This window comes from Canis lupus, chromosome 4 (genome assembly GCF_048164855.1).
Source record: "Canis lupus baileyi chromosome 4, mCanLup2.hap1, whole genome shotgun sequence".
Classification (NCBI taxonomy): domain Eukaryota; kingdom Metazoa; phylum Chordata; class Mammalia; order Carnivora; family Canidae; genus Canis; species Canis lupus.
In genome coordinates this window covers 84,494,827-84,520,563 of record NC_132841.1, presented here as the reverse complement: position 1 = coordinate 84,520,563, position 25,737 = coordinate 84,494,827, and positions in this window count along the sequence as shown.

Sequence of the window (25,737 nt, the reverse complement as noted above, 5' to 3'; positions counted from 1 at the left end):
GTAGTCATCACCACAGACTACTTTAGAATACAGTTATTAGCACATTTAATTAAGCCAATGGGTAGTCACAACCATATCCTTCCACTCCTACCCTCAGGCTTAGGCAATCACCAAAATACTTTCTATCTCTATAGATTCATCAATTTGGACCTTTCATATGTATAAAATCATACAATATGTCGGTCTTTTGTGAGTGACTCTTTTCGTTTAGCATGTTTTCAAGGTTCATTCATATCCTTGCATATTTCAATATTCCATTCCTTTTAGTGACAATTCATATTCCATTGTGTGGAGATATCATGTTTTATTTTTTCACCAACTGATGGATATTTGGCTTGTTTCCATTTTTTAAATAAATAATGCTGCTATGAATTTTGTATGCACATGTTTTTTCTTCATCAGGTACATATCTGGGATAAAAATTGTGGGGTCATATGGTAATTCTATGTTTAATCTTTTGAGAAACTGCCAGGCTTTTCCAAAGTAAGAGGGTTCCAGTTTCTCACATTCTTACCACCATGTTTTGTTATCTGTCTTTTTGATTATAGTAATGCTAGCAGGTGTGAAACAGTGGCACTATGGCACAATTGTCTGTTATTCACATGTCAAGTAGTTGCAAATGCTGTTATAATGAATGATCACTTAAATTTTGTTGGATAACTCATTCACATGTGCTGATCTCGCCAATTACCAACACTCTGCAACCACTGATCTAAATAACTAACAGAGATATCAGTCAAAGAAGAAAGTAAAAGGACAAGGAAAGAGTGAAGCAATCATGTTCCATTCATTGTATATACTATATTGTATTTACCCATGCATCAGTTGATGACATTTGGGTGGAACACGAAAGAGCAATAGGGAAACGAAGATATGGTAGCAAGAGGAAGGGATAAGTTTTCATTTCAAAGGAATAAGATTATAATAATGTATCAGAAAAATAAGTTTTTAAAATTTATTTATTCATTCAAAAGAGATACAGAGAGAGGCAGAGACACAGGGCAGAGGGAGAAGCAGGCCCCCCCCACCCCTGGAGCCCCGTGCGTGACTCCATCCCAGGACCCCGGGATCATGACCTGAGCGGAAGGCATGGCAGATGCTCAACCATTGAGCCACCCAGGTGCCCCCAGAAAAATAATTTTTAATCTAGAATCTCATACTCAAGAAAATGATAAGACAGTTGGAAAACCTTTGTAGGCAGGGATATTCCAACAAACAATCAAATAAAAGAACGCAAACTGAAACATGCAAAAGCAAAACAAAACAAAAATGAAGAAACTCTCAGGCACCCTAATTCAACGAAGCAATAAAAGGAAGAGAACATAGAGCATCTTCAAAGGATGATATTTACCAGAGCGTGGAAAGTAAGAAAATCCCCAGGATACTAGGATAGGCATGTGTATCCCAGCAACTCACTCTGAGGCCATTAGTGTAAGCAGAGAGATTGTGATATTAAAGCTTTAGTCACCAAAAACAAACTGAGATCACAAGTTGACTAACCAGTTTGTGTGGAAATGTGACTGAGAGGTTGGGGAGGCTGTGGAAAGAGTTTGGTGGGAAATACAACAAAACGATCAGTGACACTCTATACAAAAAAAATGAAAATAAAAAGTTGTACCTGAAGACAACTTAATGATAGTACATCACTCAGCCCAAGTGTAAATATATATTCCTAAAATCAAAATAACGTAAGCCCTTGTATTGATTTAGCCCAGTGGTGGTTTAATGACAACTGAAGATGTAAGAAGGAAAGGGGTATGACATGATTAGAGAGATAAACCCTTATTTCCCACAATAGGAAATCAATAGTGTTTGAAAATGATTAATCATTATTGCAGTATAAGCCTATATTTAGAATTATGAGGGGTATATGAGAAACCTCATAGGACACAGTAAAAAGTGTCCTAACTACTTACTTCTAGGGAGATGAATGGGGACCCTTCAATTCTTCTAGGTTAGATATTCTTGTTTGAGTATTTTTAATATGAATTTGATTAATATGTATTCATATTATTTTTTAGTTACAAATAATTTGTCTTATAGATGGCTATTCACTACAGAGCTATCCTCAGTAATAAAAACAGAAATGCAAAGCTGAAAAACACTGTGCTATGTTGCCTAGAGTTGTTTTTCCAATAGGAAAATCCATTCTGAACCTCATCTTTTATTTCCTCTTTCTTGCTTTAAAGAAACTTTAATTCTTAAGCATTAAAGATAACTCACATGTAAAACTATTAATCCATTTATACCTATTTGCTTACTTATTTACTTATTTCCTTTCAGGTTTATTATCATTTGGTCTACGGCTAGCTCTAAATCACAAGAAATCTTACATTAGGTTGACTCTACGGCCAGTGTTCCAATCAATCTCTCTTGCATTGCTTCTACCAGAGAAGTCTGTGTTGGTTTCATGGAGATCTTCTTTTGATCCACAGTATCTTCTCTGATGATCTTCCTCTCTTCTTTCTTTCTGATTTAAGTTTCCATCCCTGGGTGCCACTCTCTGCATAAAGATTTTCTATAAAATAATAATAATAATAATAATAATAATAATAATAAATAAAATAAAAGATTTTCTATGTAAAATAATTTTAAAAAACAGTATTATAAATATATTCTCTCCATTTTTATATATTGTTGGTCTCCTGTCACCATAAGTATAATTTTGAACATTGAAATTCTCCACATCCCAAGCAGTATTATCTGCAAAATAGATAATAAATATAAAATTTGAGTACACTATTAAAGTAATCCTACTGAAATGCAAATGAAGAATACTTCTGTGACTTGTATTCAAAGATGATTTCCCCAATCTTGATTAATTACATAGCTATCTTCTAATAATATTGTTTGTTTTCTTGATCATACAAAAACTTACTTATTCTAAATATCTGAATATTGTGTTTTGCTGCAGTTCAGTGAATCATACAATAAATTTTTGGGGTATATACTTAATAATCCGCACACACATTCACTCACACAAATGGAAGAAACTCACAGAACATTAGGTACAAAATAGAATTTCAAAAGTTTAATTTCATAATGCACATTTAATTTTATTTAAATTATGAGCTATTATTTACTCAGTTTAATTTTTTAAAAACCCATTGACTTACAAATAGGATTATCAAAGCATGATTTTTAAGTGGCATCCCCTAGAGTAAACATTTCTAAGACATGAAAAATTATTTCTTAATCCTTCAAGGTCTTCTGGCTGGACTAAAAATTAAATTTACAGAAGGGAGAGTAATAGGAAGAAAAAAAAAAAGTTTTAGCACATGTGCATGGAGATCCCATGATGAAACTGAGATCTAAAGGAATGACCAAAAATAAATAAATAAATAAATAAATAAACAAACAAACAAACAAACAAATAAATAAATAATAAAAAAAATTAAAAACAAAAAGAAAATAAAGGAATGACCAAGGCAGGCAGTTTTTGTACTTTTTAGACAAAGAGACAATAAATCTGTGAAAAATTGACAGAACAAAGAAAACCTGACTTTGTGAGCACAAATTAGTACGGAATTTTACACATAATTTGGTGTGTGGTAGTAAATTAGTAGAAAATAAGAAGGGTTTTTATACAGCCTTCCTGGCTTTAAATATCCTATCTCTGGTGATAAGGATGTCTACCTCTTGGTACAGGGAGGGTACTTTTCACGTGGGAGATTTATTTCCTACTTTCGGGGAACAGGGGAGCATCTGACTGTCCTTCTTGCATGGGTTGTGTGTTGTCACTTTTATTTTAGATAATCACTATGCCACAGTCTAACCTTGGCCCCTCCATGCTGAAGAAAGAGATATAAATTTTTGGCTTAAAAAAGTAAAATAAATAAAATAAAAAAAATAATTTTTGGCTTGAAGTAGCACAAGATTCCATATTTTATTCAGAAATAATAAACACATTTAGTTTTAACATGATAGATATTCAGGCAATGGAAAACATGTTGAAGAAAATAAATCTGGTCACAGTCAGAAATAGTGCCTCTGAAAACTACAAGATAGGTTGAAAGGCCAATAAATATATGGATATTAACTATATAGTTGTTAGAATTTTCGTAATCCTATCCACGTGGTACTTGAATGACGGTACTATTTGTATGAATATTAGATATACAGTTGTTACTGAAGAGCTGCCACTAGACCTTATAAAGCAATACCTTTGTTCTGGTTATTAAAGTTTCTAGTCAGTCAAAGACTTTGTTTATGGCCTGGGCTATTGCTGAATTTAATTTTGCAAGCTACTTGTCTGATGTTTGTTTGTGTGATGTTGTTTTTTGAAGTAATATTGCTATTTTCAACATTACCATTCAGAGAATAACTTTCCACTGGGTCGCTGCTATGGTTTTCCCATTTAGAGCAATATTCTTTGAAAAGCACATTGACTCAGGTGATAGCAGAGACATCTCTGAGTGTTAGTTCTCCAAGATCCTTAAGAACCATCCCAGAGCAATGGATGAGGCTTTAACCGGTAATGCTAACTCAAGAGGCAAAAATAAGTCCTGGTAACAATAAAATACTCAGTTCTGTTGAATACTTTGGGGCCACAAGGCTAGCTTGCTAATATCTACAACTGCTGTTTCCAAGCTAGGGTTCAGAGACTCCTAGAACTGCATTAAAGAGAGGATGAGAGAAATACTGGGTGGACCTGGCTACGGAAACCAACTCTGAGTTCAACAGTGAAAATGTTAGAACTCTGTGGTTTTACAGAAAGTTGGAAAATATACAGCTAATTAATTTTTTATAATAATTTTGGAAGAATTAAACTCAATTCTTCCAGCCTTGCACTCAAATTTCTGGTTTGAAAACAAAAGATAAGTGCCCAGTGAAACCTATTAACTGCTTGGCTAGCTTAAGATTTTCTGGATCCATCTGTCTCCACTATGATAGATAGTGGAAACCACATCCCTTGCTTCAAAAACACACAGGCAGAGAGCAGATGAAAAGGAAGATCCACATATCTCAGCACTTCACAATTTATTATAATTAATAAAGCTTTGCATGATTTTTGTTTTGGCCATCTTCTTTACTACTGAAATTACAATCAATGCTTAAGCAACTGAACCACCCAGGCTCCCCACCAACTCTGTTTTTTTGTAAATTTTACAGTAATATTAATTTTCTGGTACTAATATTCTCAAGACTTTATACATGCAAACTCAATTTCTAAAACTTGCTAGAATTATTTCCCTTTTTGATAGACACGTTATCACATTTTCTCAGTGAGTACTCTACATGTTTAAAAGATATCTTGAGTTTTCTGCATCCCAGTTCATGGAAGCTGCCCTCTCAAAGGTCTCGGTATTTTTAACGGAAAATAGTATTACTGATAAAATATGGGCAATAGAATTCATTGGATATTATTCCACACTACTGGTACTACGTAGGTTGGCCCACTGTAGGTCACTGGGGTTACTTACAAACCCATTTTTTTTAATAAAATGATTTTACATCAATAACTATTTTAAATTTAATTATATATAATATTATACTCTATTTAATGTAAATTCCTAAGTGCTTTTTCTCTGTGATACGTTTACTAAAACTTTTACATCTTTTTTTTTTTAACTTTTACATCTTTAATCTCTTGTAACTATACTCGTCTTTTTTATAATGTTTATGCAACTCACTGATTATCATTTTGTGATCATTTTATTGACCTGGAAGGTTTTCTATTTTTTTTTTAAGTAAAACTCTTGCTTACTGTCTAATTACAACTTAAAATAATTTATGAAGTGGTATAAATGTCTTATTTCAAATAATCAAATTAAAGAAGGATTTACGTAACATGAAATGATATTAAAGTTAAATGTACTCTTTATTTTTCCAGATAGGTTGATTTCATGAGTTTAAATTCCCTTTGAATTCAGATTTTCTAACTCCTACATCATCACAATACAAACAATTTGCATTAATTCTGCCTAGAAAAGAATATATCTTATAAGACAATTACTCAATTCAGACAAGGAATCAGATATCAACATAAGAAGAAACTGAATGTTGCTCATGATTTGATTAACAAAAAAATAATTGCAGAGAATGCCTCTTTCCAGCTATCACTAATCAGGCTGTCTAGTTTTTGAAGGTCAGAAGGAAGAAAGTAATAGAAGAGAAGTTAGCCAATCAGTCAACACAGTAGTGAAGTACAAAGGTCAAATATAATTATAAATTAGTGAGAAGGAATACCAAGTGGAATTTTAATGTTCAATTCCGTATAATTAGATTAATATATGTTTATATATATGTATGTATATATATATACCTATAAGATTAATGTATTAATGTGTGTATATATATATGATTAATGTATTTATTATGGAAAAAAAGATGCTATGTCCAATTGCTTAACATTTATGCTCACTAGTTGGTATGTGCATTTCTATCCTGTACCTGGGAAAGGCTAAACTATAGATACAAAATAAATAAAATATGTTCAGAGATATCTAAGATGAAAGATGCTATCAATCTAAGCTTAAAAACAGACAAACAAACAAGAGCTTGTGGTTAATGTATGAATGATAAATTTCAATCTCCAGGTAAGGCTGGTTTTAGCAACTATGTATATCACTGAATCATGAAAAGTTCAGGACCTTAAAATGAGCTGGCCATGCTGGACTTGTGAGCATATTTTATCAAAATATATATGTTTGAAAGAACAAAAGATTTTCTTAGACTAGACCTTTTTTTCTCTTCTTTATACTACATATGTGAGATGTTAGAAAGCATCATTAAGTATATAATTAAATAGATAGTTTTTATTAGCATTCTAAAAACCAGTATCATGTAGGTAGGAGAGGGAAACCACTTATAAATCAAGAAAAAAATAAATACTGTAGGACTCAATCCCAAGACCCCAGGATCACGACCTGAGCCAAAGGCAGATAGATGATCAATCACTGAGCTATTCTGGTGCCCTTTTAAGCTATAATTCTTTGATTATATAAATTGAAGAAGATTTAAGTATTAGTATTATGATTTAGTATTAGATTTAAGATTTAGTATTATGAAGATGGCAATTCTCCTGAAGCTGATCTATGGATTTAATTTAATTTCCCAATTTAACATTAAAATCTTAGCTGTGGGTTTTTCATCGATGCCTGTATCAAGTTGAGTAAACCTCCTTTTATTCATAATTTGCTGAGATATTTAATAAAAAATAGATGTTTTACCTTGTCAAATGTTTTCATTGTCTCTTTTGAACATATCAAGTGGTAACTTGCTTTAGCTGCTTATATTTAATCACAGTAGTTTTGTTTTGTTTTGTTTGTTTGTTAGAGAGGGAGAGAGAGAATCTAAAGCAGGCTCCATGCCCAGCATGAAGCTGAATGCAGGACTCTATCTCACACCCCTGAGATCATAACCTGAGCCAAAATCAAGAGTCAGACACTTAATTAACTGAGCTACCTATGTACCCCTAAAACATAGTTTTTAAATGATAGATGTATCTTAGATATTTTTATATAACTCTCACATGATAATGATGTTTCCCTTTTCCCAAAATAATGGATTTGATTTGCTAATATATTTTTTGGAGTTATATTTATTTATTTTTAAATAATAAATTTATTTTTATTGTAGTTCAATTTGCCAACATACAGAATAACACCCAGTGCTCATCCCCCGTCAAATGCCCCTCTCAGTGCCCATCACCCAGTCACCCCCACCCCCCACCCTCCTCCCCTTCCACCACCCCTAGTTCATTTCTCAGAGTTAGCTAATATATTAATGATAATATATTTAGGTCTATTTTCATAAGATGTACTGTTCTGTAATTTTCTTTTGTTTCTTTTTCTGGCAATATTGTCTGCTAAGACTGGTGCAGTGCCTTCATCAAATGACTGGGAAAGATTTTACTCCCCCTGTACTGGCTGAAAATTGTATTATTGCTTATTTACGTATGTGATTGAATTAATCAGTGAAGCAATCTAGAACAGGTGTGATATTGTGGAAAACTACTCATGAATTAGAAGTGTATATAGACATAGAAATATTTAGGTGATCCATTTTTCTTCAGTGGTGTTAGTTGTCTTTTATGGTACTTTTTCCATTTAAGTTGTCAAATTTATTGGAGTAGAGTTCTTAAAAAACTTCATGGGTTATCATTTTAATATTATGAGACATGTAGTGGTGACTTCTCCTCCATTTCAGATGTTAGCAATGTGGGTTTTTTTTCCCTCTTTTTTTTTTTATCATTCTGCTAGGGGTCATCAATTTTACTGATATTTCTGAAGAAACAACTTCTTATCAATTCTCTTTTTCTTGTTTGTCTTTTATTTAATTGATTTATGCTACTGTTTATTAATTCATTTTTTTTTCATTTTTGTTATTTATTTTTTTATTTCATATTTTCCTTTTGCTTTCAGTTTACATATTCTTTTTCTAGTTTCTTTTTATCATGTACTTGGGACATTTGTTATATGATGCAGACACAGCATTATGTCTTAATTAACTGACCCTTCCAATCTTATGGAATTCTCTTCCTTATATTTTGTTAAGATTTGATTCATTCATTCATGCATTCATTATTTCATTCATTCGAGAGAGAGAGAAAGAGAGAGAGAGAGAGAGAACACGCAAACAGGGTGGTGCCAGGGGAGAAGGAGAGAATCGCAAGCAGACTCTGTGCTCAGCAAAGAGCCCAACATGGGGCTCAATTTCACAACCCTGAAATTATGAACTTAGCCAAAATCAAGAGTAAGATGATTAACCTGCTGAGTTACCAGGCACCCTGCCTTCTTCATATTCTTAAAGTGAATCTTTCCCACTTAAGGGCACCAAACAACAGCTTTCTTGTGATTAATGGATGCATGGCAAATATATGTCCGCCCTTTCTTTTTTTCGCCCTTTCATTTTAAACTTGTTTGTATCTTCATATTTACAGTTTCTTGTAAGTAGTATATGGTTAAACCATGCTCCTTTATCCCATCTGACAGTTTCTCCTTTTTAATTAGAGTATCTAACTTCTCTACATGTAATGCAAATTATTGATACATGTGAACTCAGGCCTAATACATTGCTATTTGATTTTCACTTGCCTCATCCTTGTTTCTCTATCTCCTTTCCTTAAATTGTGGCTAGGTAATTTTTTTTTTTTTTTTTTTTACAATCTTACTACCTTTTCTGAGGTCTTTATTTTTATTTCCTCTGTGTTTGTGCATTTGTGTTTGTATGTGCTGTAAAAAAAATGCAATATTGATGTTTAACTTGGAACATTCTGTTTAAATACTTTAATGTTTCATAAAAATCTTAGTACTCTATCATAATGTTTCCAAAAGATTACCTTGCACACTGTTTTGTTTTTGTGTATTTTACTTGTATATATAAGCCTTAAAACTTCTTGTTATAGTCTGAATTGTGTCCTCCTAAAATTCATATGTTCAAGCCCTAGTCCTCAATGTGACTATATTTTAAGATAAGGCCTTCAAAGAGATGATTAAGGTTAATGAAGGTCATAAGGTTGGGACCCTCATGTTAGATGACTGGTGTCCTTATAATAAGAGGAAGAGACACTGGGGATGTGCACACACAGAGGAATGATCATGTGAAAATACAGTGCCAAGATGGCCCTCTACAAGTGAAGGCCTCAGGAGAAACTATCCCTGCTGGCACCGATCTTGAATTCCCAGCCTCCAGAATTGTAGGAAACTTATTTATGTTGTTTAAGTCACTTTGCCTGTGATATTTGTCATGGCAACTGCAGCAAACTGATACGCCTATGTTTCTTAATTATTTTTTGACATTATAATAAGCTAAAAATTTTATTCTTAAATTAAAATATTTTGGATATAGTTGCTAAATTAATATTTGTGTATATCTTGACATTAGAAAACAGAAATGGAATACAGTCAGTTTCAGCATACTTAAAATGAAAACAGAGTCCAGCAGACTTTTGATTGCTTCTCATTTAAAGAATGATTGCATTGATGCTTTTAACCTATAATGTAAATAAAAACAGAAACAAATTAAATTCATTGAACTTGTTAAGTCTGAATCAGCTAACATTTTAATAAATTACTGCTTTTGAGATGTGATGAATTATGTCTTTCAATGAATAATGCTGCAAACATATTTGCTAATTTATACCTTATAATAATTCTTAGGTATGTAACTTATAATACAAACATACTAATGAATTAGTATTTGAAAGTAATATATATCTGATGTTGATATTTTTTTCTTTGAACTATGGATATTTTCACTCTGTTATGTTTTCAATACTATTCCTATTCCTTGACTATTTATGGATTTATATTTATTTTTCTTCTGTGATTGATTTCCACCCCTTCTTTTTGCATTATATAAAGAAGATGTGATATATGTAATGGAATATTACTCAGCCTCAAAAAAAAAATGAAATCTTGCCATTTACAATGACTTGGATAGGGCTAGCATGTATTATACTAAGTGAATTAAGTCAGTTAGAGAAAGATAAATACCCATATGATTTCACTTATATGTGGAATTTAAGAAACAAAACAGATAAAGATAGGAGGAGGAGGAGGAAAGAAAGAGACAGATGGAAAGAAACCATAAGAGACTCCTAATGATAGAGAACAAACTGAGGTTTAATGGGGGGAGTGTATGGGGAATGGGCTGGATGAGTGACAAGTATTAAGGAGGGCATTTGTTATGATAAACACTTGGTTTTATATGTAAGTGATGAATCACTGAATTCTACTCCTGAAACCAGTGCTACACTTTGTGTTAACAAATTAGAATTTACATTAAATTTGAAAATAGGGCAGCCTGGGTGGCTCAGCGGTTTAGCACTGCCTCTGGCCCAGGGAATGGTCCTAGAGTCCCAGGATCAAGTCCCACGTCAGATTCCCTGCATGGAGCCTGCTTCACCCTCTGCCTCTGTCTCTGACTCTCATTCTCTCTCTGTGTCTCTCATGGGTAAATAAATAAAATATTTAAATTTTTTTTGAAAATAAACAAAAACATTAATCATGTTAAACATATTCTGAGTTACTGTGTTTCTCTTCTTTGATATTCTTTATTGTATAAAGCTGTGTTACTATTCAATCTTGCCATGGATCATAATTTTTATCAATAAAAAGTAACACTGCTCTTTTTTTTTTTAACTCTGCTCTTATAAGTGCTTTCATTTCAGAATTCCACATTTATAGTAACATTTCTCATGGTATCTTTTTTGGGGTAATCTGCTATATTTTAAAATTATTTCTCTTTGTTAAACTTTCTGATTTATTTATTTTTGGCTTATGTCACCTATTTCTCCCATTCTCTAATACTTTTGCCATAAATCAATTAACCAGATATGTATGGGCTTATTTCTGGGCTCTCTATTCTGTTCCATTGCTCTATGTGTGTGTTTTTATGCCAATTTCACACTGTATTAATTAATATAGCTTTGTAATAGAGTTTAAAGTCAGCCATCATCTGACTGCTTAGATAAGCAGAGAGGTTTGAAAGACAGTGAAGAGTGGGGGCAGGGTCCCAAATGAAAGGACAAGATGAAACTTCAGGGAGGAACAAACCCTTTAATGAAACAGAGATGAGTAAATTACCTGATAAAGAGTTCAAAGTAGTGATCATAATGAATGAACACAGTGAAAGCTTCAACAAAGAGATGGAAACTCTAAGAAACAATCCAAAATAATCCACAAAGCTGAAGAGTACAGTAATTGAAATGAAAAAAAAAAAATACACTAGATAAGTTCAATAGCAGACTAGATGAAGAAAAAAAAAAAAAAGAAGTGTTCACATTGAAGACAAAGCAGTGCCAGTGCAACTCACCCAATCAAACCAGAAAAACCAAAAAAAAAAAAAAAAAAAAAAAAAAAAAAAAAAGGGAAAAGTGAGAATAGCTTAAGATGCTTATAGGAAACATCAAAAAGAATATCATTCATGTTGCAGTGGCCCAGATGTAGAAAAGAGAGACAGGAATCTTGTTCAGATAAACAATGACTGAAAGCTTCTGTAACACAGAGAAAGCATCCACTTCCAAGAAGCCTAGAGAGTTCCAATCAGATGGACCCAAAGAGATCCACACCAAGACACATTATAATTAAAATGTCAAAAGTTAAAGACAAGGACTATCCATTAAAAGTAGCAAGATATCTGTTCTACAAAATTTCTTATGTACCTGGGAATTCCTATAAACCATCAACAGATTTTTTTTTTTCAGCAGAAACTTCAGGCCCTAAGGGAGTTCCATGATATATTCAAAGTGCTAAAGAAAAATACTTCCAACCAAAAACACTCTACTCAGCAAAATTATTATTCAAATTGAAGAAGAGATAAAGAGTACATCCAATAATCAAAAGCTAAAGGAATTCATTACAACTAAAGTGGCCTTACAAGAAATGTTAAAGAGACTTCTTTAAGCTGAAAAGTAGGGTGCTAATTAGTAATAAGAACATATATGAAGGAATATGTCTTACTGGAAAGATAAATATATAGTAAAGATAGTGGTCTAATCACTTATAAAGCTAATACAAAAGCTAAAAGACAAAAGTAGTAGAAATAATTACGATTACAACGATTAGTTAAGAGATAAACAAGATAAAATGTGACATCAAAAACAAAACAGGGCAGCCCAGGTGGCTCAGAGGTTTAGTGCCGCCTTCAGCCCAGGGCCTGATCCTGGAGACCTGGGATTGAGTCCCATGTCGGGTTCCCTGCATGGAGCCTGCTGCTCCCTCTGCCTGTGTCTCTGCCTCTCTCTCTCTCTCTCTGTGTCTCTCATGAATAAATAAATAAAATCTTAAAAAAATAAAGTTTAAAAAAAAACATAAAACATGGTGAGGGAGAGTAAAAATGTTGAGGTTTCCGACAAAATCAAATTTAAGTTACTAACTTTATGGACTCTTAGAGATACAAGCTTTTTGTAAGCTTCATGGAAATCACAAAGCAAAAGATACATGCACAAAAGATAAAGAAACATAACTCTACCACTAAAGAAAGTCATCAAGCCACAAATGAAAAGAGTAGCAGGGAGGAGCTACAAAAACAGCCAATAAGAAGTTTACAAAATGGCAATAAGTACATATCTACCAATATTTACTTTAAATGTAATGAACTAAATTCTCCAAAGGATGTAGAGCTTCTGAATAATAAAACAAACAAACAAACAAAAAACACAAGACCTGCCTAAATGAAACTCACTTTAGATATAAGAACACACAGACTGAAAACAAGTATTCTAAGCAACTGAAAACCAAATGAAAATCGGAGTAGTTATATTAGACAAAATAGGCTTTAAACAATGACCATAATAAGAGACAAAAATGGGCATTACATAAGGATAAAACCAAACCTTCAAGAGGGTATAACAATTGAAAATAAGTATATTTTTCTCTCTGACCAGCATTTTGGAAAAAGTGCATTGAGTTCCAGGGACACACATCCAGTCACATTTTACTTTGGTAACTTGTACCTATGTTTTAGAAATCTTCTCATCGGAAACAGTCAAATAGAATTTGGACCAAAAGTCCAATGAACTTGAATTTTTCTTACTCTGTATTGGTCTTCGTGTTCACTTACAACCATTATTTCTGTGTAAATTTTCCACGTGGTCTATAAAAATTTAATGCTATGAAAGTTCTCTAAATTGTTCAACTTTTTTTTTTTTTTTTTTTTTGGACCTTCTCAATGATTGCAGCTTTGTGAAAATGTGCTTTCATGCAATCTGTTTCATGTACCAGGCTGAGCAGGGGGAGAGCTGCTGCTAGGAGAAGGAAGGATTTCTTTGAGATTCATGGTATTTTCTGATGACATCTTTGATGCGGCTTAATCAAAATTTGTAGGATACATCTCAAGTAGTTCTTAGAGGGAGATGAATAGCTGTAAATGTGAAATATAAAATTTATGGGAAATCCTCTTCTAATTGGCTACCCTGTCTTTTAATGATGTGTGCCAGATTTTTAAGTGGGACAATTGGGAGAATAAATGTGTGGTGTGTCATTTTTCCAGTTTCTGATCTTATCCCAAGATAAAGTCCTTCTTTAGGATTTAGCTTGTGTTCACAGGCTTCACTGACATTCACTACTATGATCTTCAACTTTAATACTTACCTCCTCTTTATCAAAAATCTCCTGTATTCTAAAGATAATTTCCCATTTTGATGAAGTTCAGAAACTACTGACTTGTATCACCAGAGAGAATTGTGAAATTTTCAGTGGCTTACAATTTATTTTTTCATATTTTTTATACCAACATTTACCCGTTAGTTCCTATGGATAACAAGCAGTTAGCCCCAATCTGCCGAGCTTCTTCTAAAGGCTATTAATAAAATATCCACCATTTACTTGTTGATTATCACTAAGGAATGGTCCTCAGATCCTGTTTCACACATCCATTCCTTTTTCAAGCTCATTCATATTTAAAACTTTCAAGATATTTCAAAATTTTTGGCCATATTTTGGGTGCCATGGCTTCATCCTCCAATTTTCAGGGGCTATGAGGCCCTGACACAACTTTCAACTGGCACAACCTCACTCAAGAGCCCCTTTACTGGAGCTCTTATACCAGGCCCCCAACTCTTGCTATTCATTTTTTTTTTTAATTTTTTTTTAATTTTTTTTTATTTATTTATGATAGGCACACAGTGAGAGAGAGAGAGAGGCAGAGACACAGGCAGAGGGAGAAGCAGGCTCCATGCACCGGAAGCCCGACGTGGGACTCGATCCCGGGTCTCCAGGATCGCGCCCTGGGCCAAAGGCAGGCGCCAAACCGCTGCGCCACCCAGGGATCCCTTGCTATTCATTTTTAATTTGAAAATTGAATGATATATTTATAGAAAAAGTAGGATTTTTTGAAACTATATTTAGTAATGTTTTTCTCTCTTTTGCTCATAATATCTATGTCAATTTATAAAATTTTAGGCATTTTTCATAGTGCTGTTTTGCAAGAAATAAAATTACCTTTGATTCTCATTAATTTGATTATGATATATCTGGCTTTTTTTTTTTTTTTTTTTTTCCTATATATCACATTTCAAGTTGTCTGAGCTTCTAAAATCTGTGGAACTTTTTGTTCATTTCCAACATTTATAAAATTCTCAACCCTAATCTTTTAAAATATTTGTTGTGACCTAATCTCTCTTTCTCTGTCTCCTCTAAGGTCTCTTTGTATATCTGAATGCTTTGTATTATCCTGTGGGTTTCATGTGATCTATTCCATTTTTCTCACATAGTTGTGTGCTTCAGTTAGGATAATTGAGATTATGACACCTTCAAGTTCATTAACTCTTTCTTCAGTTGTGTCTATTCTGACCTTAAGGCAATCATAGGGGGGAGTGTGTGCGTTTATTACCTGCATAGACAGATGGAGATATATTAATTTTTATGCTTTTTATTTGACTCTGCTCACTTCTAAAATCTTCAAACTAGCAAAATAAAATAAAATAAAATCTCCAAACAGTTCGTTCACGTTGCTCAGTTTTCTAAGTTTACCTGTATGCCATAGTTAATTTCAAATTTCTATTATATTTAGGTCTCTGAGAATTCTGAATCTGCTCTACTTCTCTTGACTATTTGACCACTTCACGGTCACTAGCATATCCTTGCTTTTCTCTATGTCTCATACTATTAGACTGAATGTCAGACATTGTGTGAAAAAGAAGACAGAAACAGAGCTAAATGTATTTATATCCTGAAATGGACACACTTCCTGTGAGGGGCTGTGTAGATCTCCTGTATAGGTGAGTGGCTGTGACTTGTTGGTTATTTAGCTATATTCCGTACACCACACATGTGAACATCCTCTAGTGATAAACTGCTGCTCTGTTTTGCTTAGTGAGAGGCTGGACTTTCTGAGGGTTTCTTTCTGAGTGTCCCTACCCCACCATTAGCTTTCAGCGGCCCAGGAAGATGTGGGTAAAGATGGGTTTCTCCCATGCTTTTATTCTTCTCTCAGTAGAGGGCCATGCTTGCTACCCAATGTAAAGGTTATAGTAGGGGAGCAATTTTTCAGTCTTCCTTCTTCTAATCCAACCCGAGAAGGGTCCTTTTTCCTTGATCCTTGTGACTTAGGCTTGCTCAGCGTTCCTACCCCTTCCTTGCAAACAATCACTTCTTCCCATTCAGTGCAAGATCCTGACTTTTTTTCCTGGCATTCTCTCAATGGTAGCAAGCCTCTGCCTCGTACCCATGCAGTCAGAGATTATTATATATCCTGCTCAGGCTTTATAGGCAGACAGTTAATGCCATGGAGTTAAAAACTCTTTGGTAGGTAAGTATTCTGTACTTCCACTAGCAGCACAGAACTTTCTCCTTTTTTTAGTGCAGGATTTCTACTCCCAAGGCCCAGGGTGTGTGCGTATGTCTATGGTTTTCCAGTACAATGCTCAGGGCAACCATCACCTTATAGTCATGCAGAACTCAGCAAATCAGGGGGTTGTTTATGTTCATCATCATCATCATCATCATCATCATCAGCGGCAGGCCATGCATTCTGTGCAGCTGGTATTTCTACCCTTGCTCTCTCATTTCCTCTATGAGCACTTGAGCTGAAAAGGATGAGCAAATGGATAGAAATCTCCTCTTAAAATGGCTGGGGCTTTCAGGATTCTAAATTATCATGCTAGCCATTTTGGCCTGTAATCATTCATTAAAATTTAAGTTGTTTTCATCCAAATTAATTTTATAGTAGCTAAGTCTATTTCCCATTCTTTTTTTTTTAAGATTTTATTTATTTATTCATGAAAGACACAGAAAGAGCCAGAGATACAAGCAGAGAAACACACACACACACAGAGGCAGAGACACAGGCAGAGGGAGAAGAAACAGGTTTCATGCAGGGATCCTGATGCGGGATTTGATCCCAGGACTCCAGGATCACGCCCTGAGTCGAAGGCAGACGCTCAACCACTGAGCCACCGAGGCGTCCCTATTTTCCATTGTTATATCTTAGAAGAAGCCCTTGATGTGTACCATCTCTTCTTAGAAAGGCATGTCATCCACTGGAATCATGTTTTCACCAATAACTCTGTGGTCTTACTGTTTTGTTGACGATAAGACTTGTTCTCATTTTTAACATGAAGGCTTTTTTTGCTGTCTTTTGTTTTTTGCTATAGATAGATAGATAGATAGATAGATAGATAGATAGATAGATGATAGATAGATGATAGATAGATGATAGATAGATGATAGATATACTCTTTAATTTTAAAACATCATTTTAGGAAAATGTAAGGTGTTAGCATGCAAAATTCACTTGGTTTGCACCCTTACTAATGGGCAATGTCACATTTTTCTTCTGCTGCTGCTTCTCATAGTCATTTAAATTATGGATAGTTGACTCAGTTTCATGCTAAAAAAAATCAGAAGGCAACTGATAAATTAGAAGTCCACCTTGTTTAGTATGTGGCCATTCTTGATTAAGTCAATCAGGTTATAATTATTTCCAAAGAGCTACAATACAGAGAAAAAGAACAGACTGAATTGTTTACTATCCGGTGAAGCTTTCCTTATAGATGTGTATACACAGGTACACAGATATAAACACATATCCATCGAGATTCTTCATTTTTCTGCCTTTACTTTCATCTCCCATTCATTGAGAGACACTTTTGGGACTTCACGTATTTTCCCCCTGGAAAGTTCTATTTAATCTCAGACATTGCATTGGGGTCAGAGGCAATCTGTTAGTACATTGGTATTTGTCCCATGACAAAGTGGGTTATTGCAAGCCTTTATGAAGGGACTTTTGCCAGGTTTCTTTCAAATTCTACAAAAATTATTTAAAATTAAATTAGATGGTGAAAGTGTGTGGATCATTAAACTTTGCATTCAAACCAAATAGCAGAAATAACTCCGGTTTTAAGGAAGAGAGAGAGTACTAGGGCACTGAGGAAGAGAGTGTCCTTTTTGACTTTGCAGAGGCAAAATGCTTGACTAAATAGACTATAAGCAGACTTTGAATATTTATAATAGTTTTGCTAAAAAAACCCAGGGTAGTCATGTTACGTGTAATAATGAAAATGACAATCTTTTCACCTACAGACTCATTTCAAATAATAGTAATTTGTAAGTGTTCTTTCAAGGAGAACTAATAATTACATTTTTATTTCTTAGATATGCAGAGGTAATAGCAAGTTATTCATGGATTTTAATGAAACACGCATATATTCAATCCACACTTAGCAGTTCTAGACTTACCACTATATGCTTTATAGCTTCTCAGTGTATTTATCAGGTAACCTTTTTACAATTAAATTCTTATTAAATTTATAACTTAAATCCAGAACAATACATAATCATTTTGCAGTGATGATGCATTTACATGAAGTAAACACACCAACGTGACCAGCACTCACAGGAAGAAACAATAGTACCAGATACCCCAAGGCCTCCTTTATATCCTCTTTTTGTTGGTGACGACAACTATCCATTCCTCAAACTGAATAACAATGCCAACATCTAAAATAATATGTTGCTTTGGCCTATTTTTGCACTTAATATAAAAGGAATCATCCAATATGTATTATCTCTTTCTAGCTTATTTTTTCTTAACATTTTGCATATGGCATTCACCTGTATTATTATATTGGGTTATAGTTTGCTCATTCTCATTATGAAATAGGATTCCCCTGCATGTATGTATCACAATTCATTCATCAGTTCAACTGCACAGTTCGACTGACCTTTGGCCCCTTTCCAGATGTGAACTGTTACAAACATCACTTACTTGGAATGGACTTGTTAACATACTTGGCTGGACAGGTATGGTGGGGATACACACAAAGTGAAGTGGATTGGTCAAAATAATGAGTTTGTTAGCTGTAGTAGATACTACCAATCACTTTTGTAAAATGACTTTTATCAATTCACTTATCTCACAGCAGTATATGAAAATTCCAAATGCTTCATGTCCTTTCAATACATGGAATTGTCTATTTTTTTCACTTATCCTTCTGGTGAGATCCCATTCCTGTTTTAACTTGCATTCACTATCTTGTGAATAATGAAATAAAGTACTTTTTCATTATATTTTATGTCGATGTGAATATTATCTTTTGTGAAAAGATTATTTTAATCTTTTGCTAATTGCTTTAGAGTACCTTACTTTTTATTGTTTTATGGATGCTGTTTATATATTCTGGAAATACCCATTATTATATATATACATATATTAATGGATATATATTTTATATCTACTTTATTAATTAGCCTAGAACATACGTCTTTACTATGTTACTATGCATTTATGTTAATATAGAGAAATAGTAAGAGTTGAAGAAGATGGAAGACACTGAAGACTATTGAAAACTGAAAGATCATCTTAATGCCATTTCCTTGAAATACCTCTTATGTCATAACAATACATTAATTTGATGTTCTTAGGGCAAAATCCCATTTAAGAACTATTTTCAAAAAAAAAAAAAAAAGAAAGAAACAAAACAAAACTGTTTTCCCACAAAAAAAAACTCCACTCTCATTTTGACCATAAATTCTTGCTTCATGTTTCCAATTTGATTTTCAAAGGATATTAGACTCAATCTTTCATACCCTCCTTTTCTCAAAATCTATGTCAATATCTTGAAAGCTTCTAGAATTGATGTTTCCTTTTTTTTTTTTTTTAATTTTACCTACCCAATCCCAGACTTCTGTGATAGGCCTTATGATTATATTAATAGAATTTCTGTGTAGTATTATTACTTTTTTCTTTGACTACCATTATATTAAACAATAGCATTCTATGCATCCTCTGATAGAGCTCAGTTATTCATTTCTTCTTTTACCTTCCTTTATTACTTTGTCATGTCTCCACAATTTTATTTCCATACTAACTGCTCCATGTGGCTTCCATCTACCCTCCTTCCCAACCAACCTATACAAGATTAACAGATATGTCTTTTAAAAAGATATATCTATTCACCTTTAAATATCTGCATGAGAATAACCCACTTAAAATCCTTTAATAGTAATTGAATGTCTGGTATTTAGACAGAACCTTCCAAGATTTGATTGAGCCTTATCTTATTAACTTATGCCTTAATAGGGTGGTATGGTTAGAACATGACATTGAACTATATAATATCCCTATAGCAGTAAGGAAGACTCCTTCTTATTTTTTTTTTAATTTTTATTTATTTATGATAGTCACACAGAGAGAGAGAGGCGCAGAGACACAGGCAGAGGGAGAAGCAGGCTCCATGCAACGGGAGCCCGACGTGGGATTCGATCCCGGGTTTCCAGGATCGCGCCCTGGGCCAAAGGCAGGCGCTAAACCGCTGCGCCACCCAGGGATCCCGGAAGACTCTTTAAATCATTCTCTCATATTCTACTAAATAAGCGTCTTTATTTTAATAACTATTTACCATATAAATTATTTTTCTCTAAAATGCAACTTATAATTACTTTTATTTTTAGTTACACGTCTTCTAAAAGCTTGTATAGAAACTAATTAAGATCTGATAGTATCTAATCTGAAAATATTGCATTCTCTATCCAATCATTGTCTGTGCTTTAATATGTCTTGTTCCTTCAGAATAATTTTTAAAATCACATTTTTAAAAAATCATTGGAGATTACTTTCGAGTAGACTTAGAATGACAACAGGGATTTTATTTAAATATTGATACTCAGTAAAATTCTTGCTTAAATTCCCTTGTGATCATATTACATTGTTTGTGTTAGAGCTTAGAGAGTTAGTATTAAATATCAGTTGTGATAAGACCCCAGGGGATTTAAGTAAATCTTAGAGTCCTTTCTCTCTGATTTTTCAGGTTATCTACATGAAATACTTTTGCTTATTTAAAAAGTTCACATCTAAACAAAAAGTAGTTATTTTACTTTCAAGAAGAATAATCCTGTTTTTTTTTTTAAGATTTTATTTATTTATTCATGACAGAGAGAGAGAGAGAGAGAGAGAGGCAGAGACACAGGCAGAGGGAAAAGCAGGCCTCCAGGCAGGGAGCCCGACGTGGGACTCGATCCAGGGTCTCCAGGATCACACCCTGAGCTGAAGGCAGCACTAAACCACTGAGGCACCCGGGCTGCCCTGAGAAGAATAATCTTATCTGAAATTCCAACTAAGGATATTTCAGAATAGTTTTGTCTTTGTAATAAAATTTTTCATATGAGGGACGCCTGGGTGGCTCAGTGGTGTGTGTGTATATATATATATATATATATATATATATATACCATTTTATATTTAAAATACCATGTTTGTTTTCCTATCTCCTCTTTTCTGTTCACTTCTGTTTCTTAAAAGATTACCTGGCATAGAGTAGGTACTCAACAAACACTTTTAATGAAATTAGCAGGTACATTTACTTTTGACCACATTATCTAACTTCTTAATTTCTTATAATTTTTTTATAAAGTGGCAATAATGAAGTGTATAAAGCACAGGGTTGTTATCAACTGAGATATTGAACATAAAGCAATTCAGAATTCTCAACACATTGCAAACTCTCAACAAGTGTGAGCTTTCTTTACTATCTTTTAAAAATATTTTCAGAACTTCTTAAAGAGTCTGAAGCACTGTAGGTTACTATATTCAGTTTTGATTATCTAGTTCATCAATTCCACCCTGAAAACACAAAGACTTTTCTAGCATAGAGAACACTAATGAGAATATAATGCTGCCTGAGGCAATGTCTATGGGAAATCTCAAAATTATTTTTGAGCAATAACAACAGTGTCATAATAAACGTATGCAACAGTTTCCTAGAATGTCCAAAAAAATAGCCTAGTGGCTCGAAATAACAAAAATTTATTTTGTCACATTCCCGTGACAGGATTCAGGAAACTCTAAAGGAGAATCTGTTCCTTGGGCCTCTCCAAGCTTGGTTGCAGAAAATCGTTGGCATTCCTTGGCTTGTAGCTTCTCCAATCCTTATTTCCATCATCACTATGTTGTCCCAGATGCTTCTTTCTCTGTCCTCTTAAAGACATCAGTCATTGGACAGGACCCATTAATCCAGGATGACATAATTTTTATATGCTTACATCTTTAAATATGTTATTTCCAACTAAAATCATATTCATAGTTCCCTAGCAATAGACCTGAAGGTATCTTTTGGGGAGAATACAATTCAAGTCACCACAATGTTACCAAACTCAGTTAACATATCAAAGCTTTCTGAGAAGATGTCTTAAAATAATTTTACATCATTGTTTGTAATTAACTGATTTTACAGCCTGTGCATTAATAATTTGCCGTAACATTAGACATAGAATTCAGTGCATGTGCTGGACATATTACTGCACACACAGTTGAAGCACACAGAATTCAGCGTGTTAAAAATATTCTCAATACTTCTTAGATGTGTATATATATTATTCATAATGGGCTGCTCTGTTTACTGACTGTGTAGTTTTAGGAACCAATAATTAAATATTATATAGTTTTATATTATTTTTTATTCTTTTTTCCAAAATTTTTATTTACAGTCTTATTACTTAATATACAGTATAATATTAGCAGTTTTGAGTTTATAATATAGTGATTCAACACTTTCACACAATACCTGGTGGTCGCCATGATAATTGCATTCCTTAACCTTATTACCTATCAACTAACTCATTCCCCCATGCACCTTCTCCCTCTTAATCATCAGTTTGTTCTCTATAGTTAAGAGTCTGTCCTTTTGTTTGCTTCTCTCCCTCTTTCCCTTTTTTTTAAATTTTGTTTCTAAAATTCCACATATGAGCAAAGTCATATGTTATTTGCCTTTCTCTGCCTGACTTCTTCTGCTTAGCACAATATTCTCTAGTTCTACGTAGATTTAATTCTCTTTTATGGCTGAGTAATATCCCATTGTATGTGCAAAACAATTTCTTTATCCATTCACCAGTCAATGGACACTTGGACCATATCCATAATTTGCTATCATAGATGATGTAGATAATGCTGCTATAAGCATCAGGGTACATGTATCCCTTTGAATTAGTATGTTTTTACTCTATGGAAAAATACCTAGTAGCTCAATTGCTGGATTATAGGGTAGCTCTATTTTTAACTTTCTGAAGGACCTTCAACAATTTTCCAGAGTGGCTGCACTAGTTTGCATCCCCCCCAATAGTGCATGAGGGTTCTCCTTTCTGTGCATCTTCACCAACACCTGTCATTTCCAAAGAAATGAAAGATCTATGCTCTGAAAACTATGTAATATCAATGAAAGAAATTGAAGATGACAAAAAGAAATGGAAAGACATTCCATGCTCATGGTTTAGAAGAACAAATACTTTTAAAATATCCATATGTCCAAAGCAATCTACACATTTAATGTAATCCCTATCAAAATACCAACAGCAGTACTTAACAGAGCTAAAACAAACAATTCTATAATTTCTACAGAACCACAAAATACCCCAAAGAGCCAAACGACCTTGAAAAAGAAAAGCATATAGCTGGGGGCATCACAATTCCAGACTTCAAGGCCGTGGTGATCAAAATAGTGTGGTACTGGTACAAAAATAGAAACCTCCATCAATGGAACAGAATAGAAATCCAGAAATGAACCCAGAACTATGTGGTCAATTAATCTTTGATGAAGCAGGAAAGAATATCCAATGGCAGGGGGCTGTCTCTTCAACACATAGTATTGGGAAAACCGGACAGCATCATGTAAAAGCAAGAAACTATGTCACTTTCTTACACCAAACAGAAAAATAAATTCAGAATGGATTAAAGACCTAAATGAGAAACTATAAAAATACTAGAGAAGAACGCAGGCAGTAACCTCTTCAAGCTTGGCCATATCAACTTCTCTCTAGATATGTTTCCTGAGGCAAGAAAAACAAAAGCAAAAATAAACTACTGGGACTTTATCAAGATAAAACTTCTGCACAGTGAAAGAAACAATCAACAAAATTAAAAGGCAATTTATGGTTAGGAGCAGATATTTGTAAATGACCTATTTGATAAAGAGTTAGCATCCAAAATACATAAAAAAATTATAAAACTCAATACTCCCAAAGCAAACAATCCAATTAAAAAATGGGTAGAAGACATGAATAGACATTTTCCTAAAGAAGACATACAAATGGCCAACAGACACATGAAAGATGCTCAACATCACTCTTCACCAGGGAACTACAAATAAAAACAATGAGATATCACCTCACACCTGCCAAAATGGCTAAAATCAACAACACAGGTAATTATTTGATTTTTAGACTTGAACTTGGTATTATTGATATTCCTCATGGTAGAGAAATGATTTTGTTCCCATACAAAGACAGTTTTATCTTTTCCACAACTTTATTAATTCATGTTCTACTCACACAACCACTATTATTTATTTAATAAATATTTTTGTCAATAGTAATGATATTCCTACTCCATGAGCACTTAAAATATTTTTATTTTTACAACAGCCAGGATATGGAAGACACCTAAGTGTCCATAAATAGATGAATGGGTAAGGAAGGTTATATATATATAACATATATAGGAATTATATATATATATATATATATATATATATGTACTATAGAATTATAAACAGAGAAAATATATTATAAAAATGAAAGGGAAATAAAGACTTTTCAGGGAATAAAGATAGAATCCATTGAACCTGCCCAAATGAAAGATAAAAGTCCTAAAATTAGAATAAATTTATATCAATTAAAAATGAATGAAAAGTGTTAAAATGGCAAACACATGTAAAGACATAAAAGATGTTGGTTTATATATTATTTTAATCATATTTAGAATATAATTTGCTGTTAAAGAAGAAATGACAATGTTCTGTGAGATACAACTAAAATGTACAACTAAAATGACAACAATGAGAACAGAAACACTAAAGTGCACAGCTTTGTACAGTTCATACATTATAAATACTTTAATACACTCTGAAGGTCAAATGTATTGTAATGTTAAATATGTATATTTCAAACCATACAATAATCACTAAAAAAGAAAAATAGGACAAAATAGCTAATAATCAAATAGATAATATGATGTAAAAAATTTATAGAATGCATGAAACAAAAAAAGAAAAGAGCAGATGAGAAAAGGGAAAATAAATAGAAACAAAAACACTCTAAATTTATATATATCTTTAGCATAGTTGTAGGTTAAATGGGATATAATTTTACACACAATTTTATAATATTTCTATACATTTGGCATAAAAAGTTGAGAAAAATGAAATTTTATGAAATAGTTGCAATAGGAAGCATAACAAAACGATTCAGAATAGGCAACATAAATCTGTACAAGTTGAATAGTTTGAGGGCTTAAATGACCTGCTTTCAAGGATTATTATATAGCCATAGTAAACAGTACAGGTTAGTATGAGCAGAAAAACACATATGGAGACCAATTGAGATATAAAAGAGAAGAGAAATAGAAATAGATGTACATATATGGAATCAATTGCATTTGGAAAAAGTGTAAGGCAGGGGATCAGACGGTTAAGAATCTGCCTTTGCATCAGGTCATGATCCTGGGGTCCTAGGATCAAGAGGCATTGGTTCCCTGCTCAGCAGGGAGTCTGATTCTCCCTCTGACCCTCCTCCCTGCTTATGCTCTGATTAGCTCTCTCCCTTGTGCCTTCTCTCTCTACTCAAATGAATTAAAAAAAAAAAAATCTAAAAAAAAAAAAAAATCTTAAAAAAGCAGATGTATAAAGCAACTGAAAGAGACAAAAAGTGAATCTTCAGCAAATGACTCTAGCACTGTTGGAAATCCTTTACAATGGAAGATCTACATCTTCTGCTCTATTTTGCTGTGAATCTAAGTGGCTCTAAAAAAGTATTGAAAATATATGTATATATATTTTAATAGATATTTTAAAAATTCTTTGAG